Source organism: Haemaphysalis longicornis, unplaced genomic scaffold (assembly GCF_048455015.1).
Source record: "Haemaphysalis longicornis isolate Haplotype H1 unplaced genomic scaffold, Haemaphysalis longicornis Haplotype H1 scaffold_5, whole genome shotgun sequence".
Taxonomy (NCBI): Eukaryota; Metazoa; Arthropoda; class Arachnida; order Ixodida; family Ixodidae; genus Haemaphysalis; species Haemaphysalis longicornis.
Genome location: NW_027526385.1, coordinates 55,464,430 through 55,483,601, shown reverse-complemented (window position 1 = coordinate 55,483,601; position 19,172 = coordinate 55,464,430). Strand labels below are relative to the sequence as shown.

Below are 19,172 nucleotides of genomic sequence, written 5' to 3'. Positions count from 1 at the left end.
GTTCGTACTTGTCAATATTGTTGAAGAACAACAAGATATTACGCATATATAAGACAACAAATTAATACAGAATTGTTATTTGCAGCGTTCCTTTATAAAAAATCGTACATGTTTGATTTTGGCGAGATTAAATACCTAATGAACTGAAGAAAAAAATATCACTCCGCCGTCGCCTGCTGTCGCCCGCGCCATATAGCTTCTGGCGGCATTTGAAGAAATTAAGTGGCAAGAGTTACGAAAGGTTCCACTAGATAGGTTCCACGTTCTGCTTAGAACGCACGTGGACTAGGGAAACGCGGTTCTATAAACGTTGAAGTAGGGCGCCTCGATTCACACGCGTCTTCGCCGTACGGCAGCGTTGGCATCGAGGCACTCGGTTTGGAGCAGTGGAACGCGGGAAATTTAAAATAATTTAAGCAAACCTTTGGCGTCTTTACCTTGGGAGGAACGCGACGCAACAGGAACAACATGAGAGGTGAGCGGGAAAGCGAAGAGAGGCATTTACTTGACAAAAGTCGATAAAGACTATCGTCTTTTGACGACATTTGCAATGAAAGGAGCAGATACGCGGCCAATTTTTTTATTAACTAAGTAGCTGAATAACACTTGGAAGGACTACTGCTTTATCCTAGCGGACAGACATAGGACTGCCAGTTTCGCTCCCGCTAATGTCGGCGTGACGCTCAACCCAGACCGCTCCACCACGCAGGACAGCAGTGAGGTCGCATCGGGTCGTAAGACGTCGACATTGAAACCTTTCGCCAGCACAACGGGCATTTCATCGGCGGGTGCATAAAGACTCTCTGTACGTGTTATGCTGATAAATGTACGTGGTGGTCGCCATGGCAACGTAGCCAGGTGCGGAAAATAGGGAGTGGAAATGTTGCAGATGGCGCGTCAAGCAAGTACGCTGAATGCGCTGCGCCGTGTGAAGAAATTCGACGTGCATCATCGGATTTTTTGTTCTCGTACTGCGTATAGACGTGCTACTCTATGTGAGCGGTGTGTGCCTACAAAATATTAGGGATACACAATCTCGAAGTTTCTTTTGATGGCGTAGGCAGCCGCCGCTGCTCGGGAATTGGAGCAACGAGTGATATTACTTCTGCCGATTATTACGAGCGAAAGCTCTACTATTCCATGTCTCCCAAGGTCATTTGTCGCGCCCCAATGGCGTTGACAAGACGGAGCGCAACTGTGAAACGTGGGAAATCCCGCCCCGTGATCCGCTGCGGAGAGGAGTCCCAGCTGTGCAAGCTAGGAGCCTCGGCGCTGCGGTACCACGTGACTTGAGGAGGGTTTAACGGCTCCTTCACCGGCGCCTGGTCGCTCAGTCTGTGCGTGCACTTCAGCTTTCGCTCTTGATAACTTGGTTTTTAGGTACTGAACCCTGAGCCATTTTTCTGCACCATTAGGTGCCTTGGCACCCTCATACAGGGAAGTTATCCTTACTCATACTGTTAACATAAGTAGCCACATCTCGACAATGATTTCATAGTTGGCAGTGAAGCCGCTTTCCAGCGTGATCGAGTCACATAGGGTTAGGCGCTTACAGAATGAGCAAGAACGTATTTAGCGGCGAGAAAGAGCGAGATGAAACTCGAGCCTGGAGGGAAATGAGATGCTAACTTCTTTGGCGCACGCCAGCCACTTCCGCAATTGAGTCAGCAATAGGCCCATCTAAGGGCAACAAAAAAATAAAATAAAAGAATGAAGGAAGCTTTTAAAAAACATATGCTGGGGCCAGAGCAAGCGCCCGTGAGTAATCGCTTAAACATCAAGTAAGTGATCATGGGCCCCTAATGCTGCATTTTACAGCAGCCGTTAAAGCAGTCAACGGTGCTCACTTGTGTTTTAGAAGATTATTAGGTGAAGTTTCGTTGGGTGGGAAAATGTACTTATTTATAAATATAATTTTCAAAGTTTTTGTAACAAAGGCGTACTTTCTGGGCTCGCTCCGTTTTAACTGTAAACAAAAAATAACTTTTGAGTAAATTACTGTGACGACGTTCTTTTATGCCCCGCCTAAAAACAGCCTCTGAGTTAGAGCTCTCATTTAGGCATAAAAAAGCACTTATCTTGCGTCCCTGGCCGCCGCATAAGCCACATTGGAAACAACCGCACCGCAGCGTAAAAAAATATTCGTGTGAGAGTGATTGCAGACTCTTGACGAAGCCATCAAGCTTAAAATATTATTGCAGATGGTTCCTTTGTTAGCGGGATTCTCATGGGTTCCATCTCTTAAAGAGAGCCGTTGCTCGAGGACCGTTTTTACTCCGTAGTTCTATATCCCCTTCCCTGGTTTTCATATCAGGCACGGGTGCTTACATTTTAATATTCGTCTCGTTTCCCGTCTTTTTACGCATACAACGTAAAAGCCACCTTCGCCGCCATCTAGTAATTTTCGTTAGCGCTCTCTTGCAGGATGTTTTGATATTAGCACGAGTGCAGGTTTTATGGTGGAGTAATATAGAAATACAGGCGTTGGCACTTTAATAACGGAAACTTGTGGCAGTGACTTCCATTTTTCCAACACACGCCTTCCATCCCCGTGGTCTCATTCCAGATTTTTCTATTATATCTCCAAGCTCATGACTTCATGTACGCTGTTTGAACGTTATATGGTGGTCTCCGCAATGCTTACTATCGGGGAATTTGAGGCAAGGACCTAGCCACGTGGGTTAAGTGCAGTGTTAGTTTTTTCTCTGTGGAAGGACGAACGTCCCCAGACCCAACCACAATGTCTATCGTCTAGTCGCGCTTAAGAAGAACGTATCGCAGAGGTTGTGATCCTTCCAGCGAAGCTTGTTTGATCAACGTTAAATTTCCTCCAGACCGTTCATGCCGAGGGGGCTGGCGAGGGGGAGCGTCGATGACGTAGTCTTCACCGCATCCTGGTCATGATACCATTGAGACGAACGAATCGCAGAGGACGTGGGGACGTCGCGCCAAACACATTTTATTCTAGAAAAGCATGATGATGATAACTAAAAAATGGAGCGCGCAGGCGGTGACTTCTTTCTTCTTGTTCCCATCTTGTTTCTCGCTGCTTCTCCCTGGTTTACTTCAACTCTTATTGTCACAACACCTGGACAAGCCAAGGCTCAATCCTTCGCATGAGCAGTCGAAAGCCACGTTTACAATAAAATAAATGCGCAATGTATAAAACCAGGAGTGCAAAAGCTCAATTGAAATGACTCTGCAATACCTCCGATGAAACCTTTCACTCTTTCCTTCACGTACAAAAGCAATGCGGAAGGTATAGGTATCGCCAGAACTGAGCGGCACTGCGTAATTTCCTCGTCGCAGAAAATGCGCCTTCCGTTTCTGCTTTGCTTTTGTTGCTTTTTTTTAAAGTGGCTATCGAATGCGTTTATTGGTTAATCTAAAAAAACCGACCAATAGCCGCTACCACGCTGTTATGGCGTAACTCGAGCGCTCAAAGAACGGCAAGACCAGAAAAGAGAGACAGATCTTTTCAGAAAGTGTCTAATGAGTTATCTTGTGGTCTGGTTATAGAGCAGTAACGTTTGCCTGAGGTACTTGGTGATTGTGTATTCTAAGTACTGTTCTGAAACTACGTTTCAGTTGGCCTGGGGGGTTCCGCATGCCGATCCGTCATGCGGCACTGCCACAAGCTGTACAAACCCAGCACTACAAAAATGACGTAAGGTTGCCGATTAACATCATGAAAATGCAGGAACGGAATGGCGTAAGGGGTGATTTCAATGTCCTTCTTGAGAGTCCGTGGCAAAACGTCCCATAATAACACTGCCTCCCAGCACAACACAAAGCAATGGTCAATTGTCTCTGGATGATTCCATAGGCGACAATTGTGCGACCAACGAATAGACATCCCCCTTTCGCGCAGCCATGTTTTAAGTAGGAGTGTTCAAGAATTAGGCTTGAAGAAAAACGTTTTTGCATTGAGGGGAACATACATACTCATTAAACGTTTTAAACATTGCTTTTATAAATAAGCACAGTGAATGGACTTCCAATTAGAGTGCTTTTCAAAGGTTTCCTTGACATACTGAACAGATATTCCAAGGAATATCATGCGTTAAGAAAGTTAAAATATTCCACAACCTCCTTGAGGAATTTCCATGGCGGCTTTGAGTTAACTTTGGCCGTACATATAAGCAAAAAGGGCAAATGGGAACTTATGCGTTGCTGAAGTACAGTTAGTAAAAGTGGGTGATCAACCAATATGTAGAAGAAAAAGGAGACACAAGTTGGTGTGCAAACACATCAATGAGCCAAGCACCCCCAGCCTTCAAAGGAAGAAACAAGTTATCCCTGCGCGTAGGTTCCCATTGAGAACTTCGCACAAATGTAGCAAAGACTCTACGTAGAGCCTGAAGTTACGATTGCGTACAGTGAAACACTTGAAGCACATAAAGAAGCTTTGTAGCATGAAAGTCATTACACCCTTGCGCACGTGGAAACCTTTCCGTGCCTGCGATGCGCGCTTACCTTGCGTGAGTTCTGGCTACCAATGAGGCCCTGCGTTCCGTATTCGATGCAAAGGTACACCTACGTACTGAAGTGGAGCACTATCCCTAATAATACTTGCGAATCTGGATCGTTTTGTTCCACGTTGTCCGATCGAAAATCTCTTAGCTTTTCATGTCAACACCCGCTCCAGGCACATAAAAGAACTTCTTCATCACTATAAACGCTTACGGGAAACTCCTTTTATTAGTGCAAAAATATCCTATATCATCCGCATAAGCAAGCACCCTAATTTCGCATGATTGTAAGTAAAAACCTTTCACTTCTTGACTCTGCCTAATGCTGCGACAAAGAGGCTGGATGTACAATACGAGCAGAAATTGTAAGAGGGGACAATGTTGTCTGACAGACGACGTGATCGCAATCGGCTTAGACTGAATACGATTGAAGATAAGCTGTGTAGTGCACTGGTAATAACAAATCTTGATGCTCTTATACAACACATTGGCTAAGTTTACTGCTGCTAGAAGTGCGAATACGAAATCTTGAAGCCCGATCAAAAGCTTTTTAGGGTCAATTTACATTGCGGCCACCTGGCCCTTCGAATCAGGCAGGCTGTCCAAGATGGAACTGACAATATGAATAGTTGTTTGAATACTCCTGCCCCAAATACCTGTGGTACCCCACTAATGGTTGGACCCCACTAAACTAGTGATTACATATTGAGGGCGCCTGCATAATATTTTTGCGATTATTTTGTAGTCAGCGTTGCAGAGAGAGAGAGATTGGTCTATAACCCCTTACAGACCTTAGCTTTTCTGCATCCACACTTTTAGGAATTAGCATCGTGTGTTCCAAATAAAAGGTTCGCGGCAGCATATTATAATCATAGGCCGCTGCAAATACGCTGCTAGCGATGGAATAAAAATCGTCGCTATTGAACCTTTCTATTTTACACATACCCACTTGTGGGATTGGCCAGGAATCGGCAGCTGCGACAGGATAATGCAGTCGCTTCACAAAATTCACAAATATATAAATTAGAAACGTAGAAGTTGTAGAATAGTTCGTGCTACGTGACATCTGAACGTGATGGCACATGGGTAGAACAGGTGCATACCAGCCCGGCAGGACCCTGATTCTAGGGAAGTTATGGCGTGTGCCAGTCTTCTTGCTTACGTAATTCCCGCCGTTAGACGAAGAAACGTAAGTGAAGGAAGAGACGCAAACACGGGGTAGCAGTCCGGTCGGAGTAATTCGATTCAAAAGGGGGATGGACCAAAGTGAAAAAAAAGAGAAGCAAATACAGTGTAGCAGCAAATCCGTTGCTAAGCATCACCAGACTTTCGCCTTCAAAGTGCTCAAGCAGACATAAAAGCCCGAGAATCTATTTTGAAAACAGAAACACATGAAAGTAAAAAATAAATCCTGCTTTGTCTTATTGACCAGGTAAATTATCACAGACATACTTCCTTGTTTTCCTAATATTGGAGGAATTCCGGGTATAAAATACTAAACGGTGGTATGACAGCTGTGCTGGTCATGTGGAAAATAACAGAATCACTTCCCATTCCGATGGGCTACCCTATTATCACTCTAATCTTTCTTCAAGCTGTTGTTACAGCTCTCTTACAGGAAGATCGCAGTATTGTAAGCAATGCCGAAATGAACTTTATTTGATTTTATGGCGTGTAGGGTTTTAGGTCGGGAGTACCCTGTAACCTTTAGGGCGTCCCGAAAATATTTGGTATACCATATATAACGATACAAAATATTGCGTTAAATATTTGGTACTCTAAATAGAAAGTACACCTAATTCAAAATATACAAAATACAGGGGCACAAGGGAATTACTGCCCACTGACACAAAACAATGAAAAAATAACTTCCAATTCTTTCTTAATTTTTTTCTCTTATAAGGCCATTTGGGCTGCTCACCCCAAAATTCATCATTTGTGTAGGGTGGAAGAAACTTCGGATAATTTGAGAAGGGATTAGCTTTCTCAAAGAAAGCAAGATAAAATTCCCAGAGAAAAGAACTCTCGAACAATTCAAGTGATGATGTTTTCCGCGTAAATTTGCAAGTGCGACGCAGGACCCGTTCCTCGTCAAAAAGAACGCTCTGCGCGGTGGATTCAAGAGCAGTATTCGGGGCTATTGCTATGCAGCGCACGCACCGCCACGTTTCGTCCCATAAAAATTTTTGCGAAACCGCCGCCTTAAAGCCGGAAATATGCTCGCGTGATATTGTCTTGTGGTTACTTTTTTATTCTGTTAGCTCCTATGTTATCTAGAAAAAGCAGAAAGCTGATTAAGCCGACACCGAGCAGACGGCAGACGGTTAGCAGATAACAGCAGGTCGTTAAGGGAAATCCATCTGACGTCTACACAGAATAATGAACGTGGCACCTTCTACCACAAAAGAAGGATGAAGACGTCTCAGGAAGCAGAAAAATTCGCCTGGCCATCAAGCCAATTTCCCTTCCAATTCGCGCGTTAAGTCAGGTGTTTAGAATTAAGTGCGGGGCCTATTAGAGTCGACCAAAGCTTGCTTCTGCGTGACTCGATTTTGAATGATTGTAGAACACGCAACATGGCTTTCTTTTGTACTCTGGATGGGCCGCACGCGCGTATAGCTGCATTGAAGAGGTGTGAACGGCATAAGTATAAACATGGGAGCGGATGGGACGGAAGGCAGGCAAGAAATTCTTCGCTCACGGGCAAGAAAATGGTAATGGCGAACGATTTCGAATGAAATGAGGTGTCAGTACATTCGGCACACGGTATGTTTGCGTAGCGGACGATCAAGTAGCGGACGACCAGACGACAGGCAGCAGACCACAGTAATATGAAAGAAAATTGTTCTGCCGGAAGAATGTACTACGGCCTATGCGCACAAACAGCAGTGCCCTACACCGCGTGCACAGATCTCACATTTTCACTGAAACCACAAGTTGGGCAGTTTCATATTCCCACATTTGGTTCTTCTGGTCCGTCGTTTTGGAACACGCTGGTGAAGCGCACCTGCGGCGATTTCTTTGATTGTTGTTAGATGGGAAAGACCAAAATAAAAATTGTTACCGAACATTATGTATAGTAGGTCGTTTTCATGTGTCTCGAGGTAAACGGAATTTCAATAATATATTTCCCAAGGCCGCAAACAAATGGTATTCTCGATATTTGTTGGTATACCCCATGGTAGAAGATCAGCTCAGGTATAAGGCAGCTGCGCTCTTTCAATGCAGCAGCTTGATCGCTCGTAACCATAGAAATACCTACGCCCGTTTCTGGAAGAAAGATAGTTGAAACGAGGAGCTTTCCTCGATACAAATGCAAAGTCCACAATCAAATCAGCCAAAATCCAAATATACGATAACGTTGAGCTAACCAGTTGTGATGTTATGTTTCCGGGAATTTCAGTTTGTGATTGGCAGATATGAATGGGCTGATCCGTTTGGCTCAGCGTTGACGTTGATTTAGGATTCCTATTGGTTAAGGGTGTGACGTGATCAACGTGTCATTTGGCTTTCCTTCAGTGCTTTATGCATGTAAAGACATCCCATCAGTTTGATTGATGCGGCCTTTCCGAAAAACCATTGTGTAGAGATGGCTTTCCCGCAGTGCATCTTTTCCTACATAGAACATGTGAGACATAGAAACTTGGCTTTGAAATGTTCACGAGTCCCTTTTTTGCGATAGATTTCAACCCCTAAATGTCGGGCAGGTCATGTGAACATCTACAGCGTGGCGTTGATTCAACCCTGAAGGGGTCTTTTTTTTGCAGTAATTCAAGGGTGGCGGCAAAGCCAGAGTCTCAGAGGAACAGGCATGGAGGATGGATGACAGCGCAAGATTAACGAGGTGGGATACGTACAAAAGAAGGACTAGAGCACGACATAATGAAATATCACCATCTTTCATCCGCACTCCAAGCACAGGAGGCACTGACTATGAAAACTGAATTTTAGTTCAGCAACATGGGGTTTCCCCCTAGCCTCCCCATAAGATGCGAGTTCCATTCTAAGCCTCCTTTTCTGCCTGCTCTCATTATGACGTAAGGACAAGGAGGTAGATTTCAAGGTGATACTAGTAAAATCAGCCTTAAAAATACGTTTTGTAGAAGCTAAGGAGACCGGTGTATGAAAAATGTAGACAGCTTTTACGCAGAGTGGAATTGGGTGAATCCCTTCTTTCACGGTGATGCCAAAACGTAACAACCTCTCCTGACTACCATGTTTAAGCACTGCCGTCAAACCCCCCAAAAAAGAAGAAAAACAAGAACGAAACACACAGTGCAGTTTAAAACTTGATTCTTTTATTGTAAAAGGTAATATTAACTATTAAAGGTAATTTAACTATCAAGTATTCGGCTATGCCGGGCTGCCATTGTGCCAATATTTAATTTATGCAACAAAACTCCCTCTAAACTCTTCGTCGCATGCACGAAGAATATTCATACTTTCCAAGCTAGGCTTAGCACAGGCCCCGCTTTTCAGCCAGGCATTCCTAGTGTGCTCAGTCATATCGGGCAGAACCTTACATCGGTGATAATAAATGAAAAGGAATGATCAATAACACAACAAAAAACAGGTCTCGTTTGAATACGTATGAGAAGGTCTCTGCTTGCTTGACATGATGCTGCCATCGCAGAATGATGAACGGGCTGTGTCCCGGCGGAGAAAATAACCACGGCGGGATAACCATGTTAAGTACACGGGCAATTTCATTTAACGAAGACAGCTAATTAGGAAACTCAAAATTTGGAAATTTTGCAGTAGGAAATTTTGCAGTAGTGTCAGACACTCGGGGAGTTCTTTCTCTCGTTTGAACATGGGAAGTTCAGTTGGGCTCAAGTCCTGCTATTCCTATCAAATGTAAACTTCAGCTTGAAGTTCACATTTTCAAGAACGTACGGAGCCTATTCCAACTCTGTCACTAAGTTAATACGCTGTGCTACGTTTTGCTAGGGGACACGGCGATGGCCCGATTTCCACTTTCTTCAGCACTGTAAACCTTCGCATGCGGTGAGCAAACCGACTGTCACCTCTTCCAAGTGTGTCATAAAGCTATTAGAAACTGTGCACTTTGAAATACGTCCCTTGAAATGCTCATTCATGTTTACCTAGTACTGATGTGTAGTGAGTCACGGACGGCTAAACATTTCGAATAAATTAAATTTGCGTGGTGTTTTCATGAACCTCATAAAACAACCGTAAAGTCGCGAGCGTTGCGGTCCCGCAAATACAACCTAATTGAACTTCAAATAGTGGCCAGAGAATTGAGAAGGCTGATGAACGGACACACACACGCAGACCTCATTTTTAAGCAGGACGGAGTGTATGTGGCACCATCTCTCGGTTAAACTTATAAGATCACCATAATGCATTGCCTTTGTTTTGTCCGGCCGTACCCACCAAATTTCAGAAATACCGTGCCTTCTGATGGAGCTAAGTCATGGGTTGATTTCCTTGGCGGTAGCATTATCGTGCGCAGAAAGACGGGAGCTGGAGCCTTGGCTTTCCAATCACATAGATGCCGTAGACTATTAAAATTTACTGTGTTCAGAGATTAAAAGGCGAAGCTTCCATCACCAGCTCTACAAAACGTTTAAGTCACAAATCTGTAAGCCGGACTGGGCTTTTTCTGGAGCAGCCAAATAATAAATCGCCCTCAAAACTTGCAAATAAGCGGTGTAAGTCTGGGGATAAAAAATGTTTTAAAAATAAAAGCCAGTTCCACCCAATTTGAAATCGGCTAAAACAGCGGAGCTGTGGTTCTATTTCGGCAAGAACAGAGATGGCGCTCGCCCGAGAAGGGCAGCGCCGTCACCGCCCAAGTTCTAGGGTTCACGCAAAAGAATTGGGAGTTCAGCGTCAGCGGCGGGAGGTTAGCTCCGTCTCCCTGTTTTAGCGGGAGTGACAAGACCACGCCTCTTCGAGACCACTGTGCCCTTTATTGGTGGGTCTGGTTAATAGATTTTGTGATGCCGCGGGCGGGTATGGGAACTTTCTCCTACTCCTCCGTGACGGACGACCTTCAGCAGACGGACGAAAAGGGCTGACATTCAACGGGTCTGCTGTTAAAATGGGAGTGCAAACAAGTCGTAAAACCAGACCGCTTGATAACAGCAACCCATCATTGGCCTGTCAAGCAGTGACTCCTAGACAAGTATGAATCCTGCTAGGAAATCACCTCTCGCTGGCCCCTAAGCTGATAATATTGACCAAGTTTTTGAAATGGTGAGAGCGTGGAGACCAAAATTATAGTTGTCTAGCCATGCTTAGTGTTTTTTGGCCGCGTGCGGATTGCACAAGGCGTACTTGCCGTACACAACTGGTCGCCACCGCGGTAGCCGGTGGCAGCAGCAGCAGCGAAGTCCTTCGCGGGAATGCAGACGACCGCAGAATGACGAGCGCCGCTGCCACGGTCCACAGGGCGGCAGCACACATCGCGCTGCCGCCTGCAGTGGGCCGTCCAAGGCACTGCAATAACAGACGACAGGAAAGCAAATAAATTGAAGAAACTCGAAAGTGGTCATTGTGCAAAAATGTTTAAACACCCTTGCCATGCATGAGCCGCTCAAAGTTGGCTCCACTGCTATACACACATACAATAATTAGACGAGTCGTTACAGGCGCCGTATAAGAAACCTGACATAAAGCAGGAAGGATATAGTGCCTTTAATTCCTCAAGATCCTGTTCGTTTAGTTCTTCAAGCTCACAATGTACAGCCGTTTATATAGAACTCCTCCACAGTTGGTTTCGGGACTTTGAACAAATGAATGGCTCGGAAGACATTTTTACGGGAAATATAGGAATTATACGAAAATGCGAAGAGCCTATCGCCTTATATCAAGCGCCCCATGAAACACCCATGCGTTCCTAAGAAGCATCATACACCAAGCACCCCTAGTGTTGGCTTTACCATGATACGCGAACGCGTTGCTGGGAAGACAATTCTCGTGTCAAGATAAGAAAGCTGATGTGAATGTACGAAGACCACAGTGTTTTTTATTATTTGCATTTGTGCTTGCGGTGAAAGTACACCAAATCAAGGGTCACAGACAAGCTTCCATTACCTCAATGAAAAGAAATAGGTTTTTGGCTATCATGTGAAATGGAGATGTCTGTTATTGCGAAACTCATTCTTACACTTTTCCGAATGAGTAACTAAGCAACAACTACAGCAGAAATTTAGATGTAAAATGGACATGTCTGTTATTGCGAAACTCATTCTTACACTTTTTAGAATGGGTAACCTAGCAACAACAACAGCAGAAAGTTAGAGATAGGTCCACATACATGAAGAAACTCAGTTTTCAGTAGATAGACATCTTTCTTGACGCGTTTCTACGAATTATTCAAGAAGAGTAGAGTAATAATACATTTATTCTTGCCCTGTCACAGGAACTTTTGCTGTCAGGTTCACTGCTCTAATTTTACCTCATGATGTAAAGAACAGCGCAACATGGGCCGTCATTCCTCCTGTTTTGTTCTCGTGTATTTTGCGTGGTTTGTTATATCGTAAATTTGAACAAAGTAGTCCAACTTGCCATTCTTCAAATGTGAACATATCCGCAATTGTCTACTTCTTTTGTTCCACACATTGCTTAACTACACAAGCATTAGCCACTACTTTACACCTAAATCACAATGAACAGCACTGGTGTTCCTTCAGAACCACCAATGGCGTCCCCGGCCATTGTTCGAGCAGACGACTTCTTTCGTTGAAATAGCTTTCCTGCCACTTCGTTTGCGCAATCGCCAGCGCACCACCGTCGTAGCGCGATAAGCAGTATATTTGAATTTAAATGAGGCATGGCTGCTAAAATTGGCTTCAAGTCGGCCGTTCGCAATTCTCCAACGAACGGTTCAAGGACCTTTGGAGCTTGATTGGGCCTCCGCATTCGGATAATGCTAATACGACACTTGCAAAAAAAAAAAAAAAGCAGTGTTGCAGTGGCCTCCTTTCTTTGAGGGTAAAAGTGGGCCCAGACAAAGATGCAGACGACGCGAGTGGGACACAAATGGTTTTCTTAATGACAATTCTGGGGAAAAGACGAGGTCGGCAATGTGAAAGAATCCTGTTTGAAACACTCGATGACTCAGAACCAAGTCGCGTTTTTGTGAAGTGCTAAGGAGGTGATAGCTTAGGATCAGGATGTAGCCACTTTTCTAACTACCAAAGCATTTTATCACATGTGTTTTTGAAAGGTGGCACGCGACGCCATATTGTGATAATGCTCTCGTAAAAGAAGCGCACTGATCAGATATCAAATTTACTCACTTCGTTATTTATTCTTTACTTACTCACCTTGAGTATTTATTGCTTCGTTTTATTTACTTGTTAGCCCATTCACATTCGCTATTTATTTATTTATTTATTTATTTATTTATTTATTTATTTATTTATTTATTTATTTATTTATTTATTTTAGAATCTTTTAAAATCTCTTCTGGGCTCTGTTCTTGTTATCCCATTTGTGAATTCTACGTGAATTAGCCAGGCGAGCAGCGACGTATGCACAGGAAGGTCTGACGAAACGCTGTGTAATTTGATCCCGCATTCACAGAAATTACGATGAAGCTATGTGATGTGGCTCATGTCACAAAAATAAGTTTACACTCAAAAAACGAACACATTCTTTAGTCGAAAGAAGCGCTAATATCACAACGTGATCTGGTAACGTTACTCCAAATGCGAACAAAAGGGCTTGCTTGTGTTTAGCTTAAGCATATCACAGGAACTTTATCCTTTCCTGTTTACGTAATTTCATCGGTTGTAGTAACACAATACAGCTTTGTTTTCTTATCAGCTTGGAAACTGCATAATGGTGACCACTTTTATGACTATCACCACCGCCGCACTCTGCAGCCGATGTTCGGGACCATCAGGTCCCTGGGTAAATGCCGGGTATTAGTGAAAACGCCACGTACAAGGAATACCCACCTCTGCATGCTATTGACTCTCTCAACGAGTTTCTCTTTCCACGCGGCATATACAAAGGGCCTGAAGCAGTGCAACATCGTTATCGCTTCACCATTTCTTGTACCCGAAGCGCCAAGTTCAGAATAGAGTGGGAGGATTTACAACCGTGCCCGACGTGCGCTTTGAGCTGAACTACGGAGCACTTGTGCATCTTCCCACGATTAGCCGCGACACGAACCACAGTGGCTAGTTCCCTGTCTCGTGTACCACGTGGAGCGTGGCTTCAGTTGTGTCCGTTTTTTGGACCCTGGGCCAACAACGTTGATTAAATTTTAGACACGAAAATATTACTGCGTTTCCTGCGAGACTCTGAACTAGAAAAAAATCTGTAATCCTTAAACTGTACGCGTGACTATATCGATACGCGCTCGCGTGTCATGTACATATTGTTATTTTGTTGGTTTTGCTTTCTAACTACTTACACGGCAACATTTTCTTTTTTTTTTGTTTTATTGAACGTTATCTTTGTCGTTTTTACTTCCGATTATGTTGGGTACTGTTCTCATATTTTCCTCTTGTTTGTCCTCTCATTTCAATTGTCTTTACAAGCTCCCACACTCACCCGACATCCCAGTAATCATCCACTCTAAGAAGACGAGGAGTGCTGGGCACTCTGTCTAGGAGTAAAAACTTTTGTCCCATATTTCACTCCCTTTGGAAGCATTGGGCGACTCTTCTGAGGAGTAGAGCGTGGCGGCCAAACGAGAGGCGAAACACTCCTCGTGGGATTTACTTGCTGCTGTCGAAGCGGAGTACTTGAACCCTGTGTGGGAATTGGTATGCCATGTACAAGGCAGCGTTCCGTCACTCCCTTTAGGCGTGAATAAGCTCTATTGGTTTCGGCGTTCCCGGATACTGCAGACGGGCACTACTACTCTATTGTAAAGCGTCTCGTTACGCCTCAAGAGCGTTCTGCTATTCCCCGCGAGACAGCGTGTTTTCGCTCCGCCTGCTACTAGCCCCCCCCCCCCCCCCCCCAATCCCCACGATGGTATTATAGGCAGTTACAAGCAAACAAAACAGGACAAGCCATTTTGAAACATGGAAAAGAAGAAAAAACAAGGTCAGACTTTATTTTTCAAAAATATACCACAACAATCGGTTCATTTTGCAATTTCACACAAAAAGCAATTTATTGGGAATTAAAATATCACAGCATAAAAACGGTTCTTACTCCACATGCACACAGGAGACGTAGCGCCTATTTAGGATACATCCAAGAAACAATCACAAATAAAAATGCAGCAAAGCAATTGATAACACTGAAATACAAACATTAAATTAAGACAATAAAAATGACAACACCCACAAATAAAAAGGTACTGGCATTAGCACGAAAACGTCAGTAGGAATACAGCAGTGGGAAAATAGTTAACAGTATTAACATAAAACAAAGTGGCCTTAGTACATCAGTGAGTGCTTCACATGGATTGGAAAGCCAGCTCTTATTTAGGACACATCAAAAACATTTACAAATAAATTTTGCGAAACAAAAATCTTGGACTAAAACTATTCAGCGTGGATTACTATTAGCGCATTACAAGGTGCAATCAACACAAAGATACAAAGCCACTGACACGGGAACTTTGCAACAGATATATGTTGGTGGGACAATAGGAAACCACCGGAAACATTCCCACTGGGTTTTTTAGGCGGGTGGTTCTCAAATGAGGATGCGCTAGTAAGATTTAAAAAAGGCATAACTCGGTATTAAAAACAAACACGTTCGAGCTGAATGCTTCATAATGTTGGTGGCGGCCTTCAGAACAGTACCGACCAGGGCACCGTGCTCGAGCCGAAGTAACGTCAACAGAAGCAAGAAGGTGCGCTTCCCCTTTGAAAACACAGACAGCAGCAATGGGAACTCATCCACGATGTCCAAGGATGTGAGGAGAAGTGTCTTGAATGTGACGGCCACTCCTGCTGACGCCTCGGGGATCTCGTTCTCTTTCAGGAAAAAAAAAATCTTCGGGCAAGTGCCGTCTTCCCGTGGTTCCTACATAGGAAGAAAGAGGGGGAAAGCAAAGATAAGTTCTACAATGAAAAAAAAAAATTGCGAGTTTCACGACGTGATAGATTAGTTTTTGCGCCGAGAGAACGCATTGAAGCCGTATTGGAATGCAATGCTGCTTGGCGCAGTCACAAGTCTACATGCGAATGTGCGGTGACCTTGGATGCAGCCGCGCTCATTGTGCCACTTGGCCAATGTCATGTCAGACAGCGCGCCCTACAGCTGTCTGCCTACGCAATGCGCCCCAAACCCATTAGTGCTTACGTGTACGTAGCTTCTATTGTTTGCCCCGCTATCAGTTCCCGGTATAAAAACATTTCACAAAATTTAAGTAAAGAGAACTCTTTTTGTAACGTTATAATCCATGATTAATTTGCATAGGATTTTGCCCTCAGCCGACTGCAACGTACGGCCCATTATACGTTCACAAGTACAGCGGGTAAAAGTTGCTATGGGTCATATAGCTACTGTTTTCTTCATTCTCGAGTACGCTTCGTTGCATGCACGCTGCAGATAGCAACATCTGATGAGAACCATAAGGCTCGTTATTGAACGATCACAACGCTCGAACATTAAACCACACACAGCGACGGCGACAACCGACGCGAAAAAAGTAACGTAATGGGTACAACAAACACTATGGGCGACAGCGACAAACGAAAAAAAAATGCATTGCTGCCAACGCCATTCGTCGTCGTTGCTGCCGCTCGCTCGCTCGTGGGCTGCTTCTGGCCGGTATAAGCCCGCTGCGGCGACGGCCCGTCGCCTGCCGCAGTTGCCGCCGTCAGCGGCCTGTGTAAAAAATGTTTGTCTGTGTCGCCCACAATGCCTGTTTGCCGTACCCAATGAGTGAGTTTTCTCGCGTCGCTCATCGGCTTAGACGCATGTAGTTACCCCTTAACAGTGCGGGGCGTACGCCCCGAAAAGTCCCATCTCCGTCCATCCTGCCCTCAATCAAAACGCAAAAAACCTAAACCCTGTCAGGACAGCATTTCAGTCTGCTGCTGCACGCGCGGCGGTCACTAAAATTATTGTAATTTTAGTGACTGCCACGCGCTAGACGCGCTCCTATCACTCAGCCTATTGTACGAAATTCTTTGGAGCCGCGCAAGTAGCCACAGCTACTGCACGGCAGCCACTCTAACCCTAGCCGCCGAGCTAAGAATACAGAGTAGCACTGCGACTACTCGCGCGACCGTGCTTCTTACCTGCGAAAACATTCGGCTAGGATACCAACACTTCATGAATCAAAGGGATTGAAACGGTGCAAGACTCGACGCTGTTTGCACACGGGTACAAAAGCCGCCCTTCAAATACAGGGTGTTGCGGCGATAACTGGAACACTTTAAAAAATTTTCCTGAGCGATCCGCCGCTCTGTTCGCGCTCAAACTTCACACAAAGGTCGCATTTTGTGGTCTATTTTGTTTGACACAGGGAACAACAACGGTACTTACCTGTTTATTCGGAAAATAAATAAAAACGATTTTCGCCTATGGGAAAATGGCCGCTGATTTGGACGTGCGAGCCAGCGCAAGTTGATGTTGGAACGACGGAACGACCTGCAGAGTGAAACGCATGATTGGGATTCACGTACGGAGCCAAATGGTGCAGCAGACGATCAGAAAATGCACCTAGAAATGAGCTAACAGACGATCAGAAAACCCGGTTTTCGGGCTCGCACGTCCAAATCGCCGCCATTTTCCCATAGGCGAAAATCGTTTTTATTTATTTTCAGAATAAACAGGCAACTACCGTTGTTGTTCCCGGTGTCAAACAAAATAGACCACAACATGCGACCTTTGTGTGAAGTTTGAGCGCGAACAGAGCGGCCGATCGCTCAGGAAAAATTTTTAAAGTGTTTTAGTTATCGTCGCAACACACTGTATAAGCAACGGTCAAAATGAGTGACGAAAACATTAGGGTTAGCCGCTTCTGCGGACCGAAGCTAGAGAGCAACTCTCCTTCGCTAAATACACAAGATAAGAATACCAGGTTAACTAATGGCTTACCTCCACTTCCCGCCAGCATTTCTTCGTCCGGTAGATAAATCCATGGTCGTCATCCCAAGATCCCAAGCTTAAGGCGCGAAGCCTGCAAACGGAGCGACTGCACACCGGCTGGCCCGGCGGCTTGCGCGCGCATTGCTACACAGTGCATATAGTTCCGGTATCGGCCTCTGCGCCGCCGCAGCTGTGATGTCCGTCCGAAATAAAAACTAGTTCCACGCATGCACGCACGCACGAACGAACTAATATACGGCTTGCTTACGTGTTCGTGATCTAACGCTGACGCACAGGCATGCAAGCAGTTAGCGAGCACGCGTCACACTGCGTTCAAGCAAGTATGACGATAAGGGCAGGTCAAACTTCCCATGTTGAGCAAGCCGTCTCCGAAGCTTCGGATAATTCTCGCGCCGAGAAGGGGAAAACGAAAACAGACAGCGGCTGCCTGCCGAGAGGCCAAGCCCGGAGCACGAAACACCTGATACCGCCATGGAGGATGGATACCGCCACCGTCGCAGCGAACGCGGCCGGATGTTTATACCAACGAGTGAGAGCTTTGGAATCTTGCCTGGGGCGTGTCACGTGTGTGTGCTGTTCGCCGAGGAGAGTCGCCCCACGCCTGCGCACCGCGTGAGACGTTGTCTCCCCGTGCTCTTCTGTCCTGATCCACTGTAACCTCAGTTTTCTCAATAATTATACCTTTAATTCTCAAAACCTGGTTTCTCCTATTCGATGCGAGCACGCGTGGTACTGTGTTCAAGCAAGCATGACGATAAGGGCAGGTCGAACTTCCCATGTTGGATGAAGCGTCTGTTTGAAAGTCCACTTCGTGCGTAGCACATGGTTTACAAAGCGCAGCCCTGTGTTCCGCGCTGGCGGGACATCACGGTCTGGCGCGATCAGTCGTCGCTCGCCCGGTTCTTGCGGGTGCACCGCCTGTATCGGTTTTCACCGTCGACGCGAGATCGCGTGGCGGAAAATCCACCGTTGTAGTACGCCGTAGCTTCGTCGGGCTGAGCTACGGAGACGCGGCGTCCACCGCCGCGCCGCCGCCGCTGGGATGCCCTCAGTGTAATCGGCGTAATCGCTGAAATCGGCGTGCAGTATTCTTTCCTCCGTGGTGCGCACCTTTTATGATGCATAGGCTGACAACTTTTTAAATGTCGATAACGAAGCCGTTACAGAGGAAAAAAACAAAACAAAGAAACGAAACCAAATCGAGACATGCGTTTTTTTAGGTTTGTTAAGGTTGCTCCATTCATGTCACTGAACGCTGCGAGCAATCGTTACATGAATTCATATTCTTGCACGTTTAGAATGTGTGGCGGAAGTACTCGGGTGCTTTTTACACAACTGCTTTATATAATATATACGTATGCAAATAAAACATCGCTGATGAGTTGGTGTGCATAAATAGTAGGAGTCCCTCTCCATGCTTACTCCCGCACTTGACAAGAATGAAATTGCAATTTTACTCTTCGTACTGGAGAGAGGAGACGATGTGCAGCTTTACTCTTCACTGGTGCGGGAGCGGAACTGGGGCTGCACTCCGCCGCACACGGGAAGAGTACGCTGTCAATTTTGCTCTTCCTCCTCATGGGAGCGAACATTACATCCAACTCCCCGGAGCTTTCGAGGGGAGCGCGCCAACGCTTGGAGGAGTACAATGACTGTTGGACTCTTCAACTACTCCCCCGATTTCTTGGAGTGTCC

The 19,172-nt window shown here is 45.3% G+C and overlaps 1 long non-coding RNA gene across 1 annotated transcript; it reads right to left on the bottom strand.

The window, feature by feature from the left end:
* Positions 1-15,026: 15,026 nt before the first annotated feature.
* Positions 15,027-17,934, bottom strand: LOC144139233 (uncharacterized). Its single transcript, XR_013316106.1, has 2 exons — positions 17,466-17,934; positions 15,027-15,440 (listed from the first exon to the last, which is right to left on the bottom strand). It is a non-coding gene; the product is annotated as an uncharacterized LOC144139233 (long non-coding RNA).
* Positions 17,935-19,172: the final 1,238 nt, after the last annotated feature.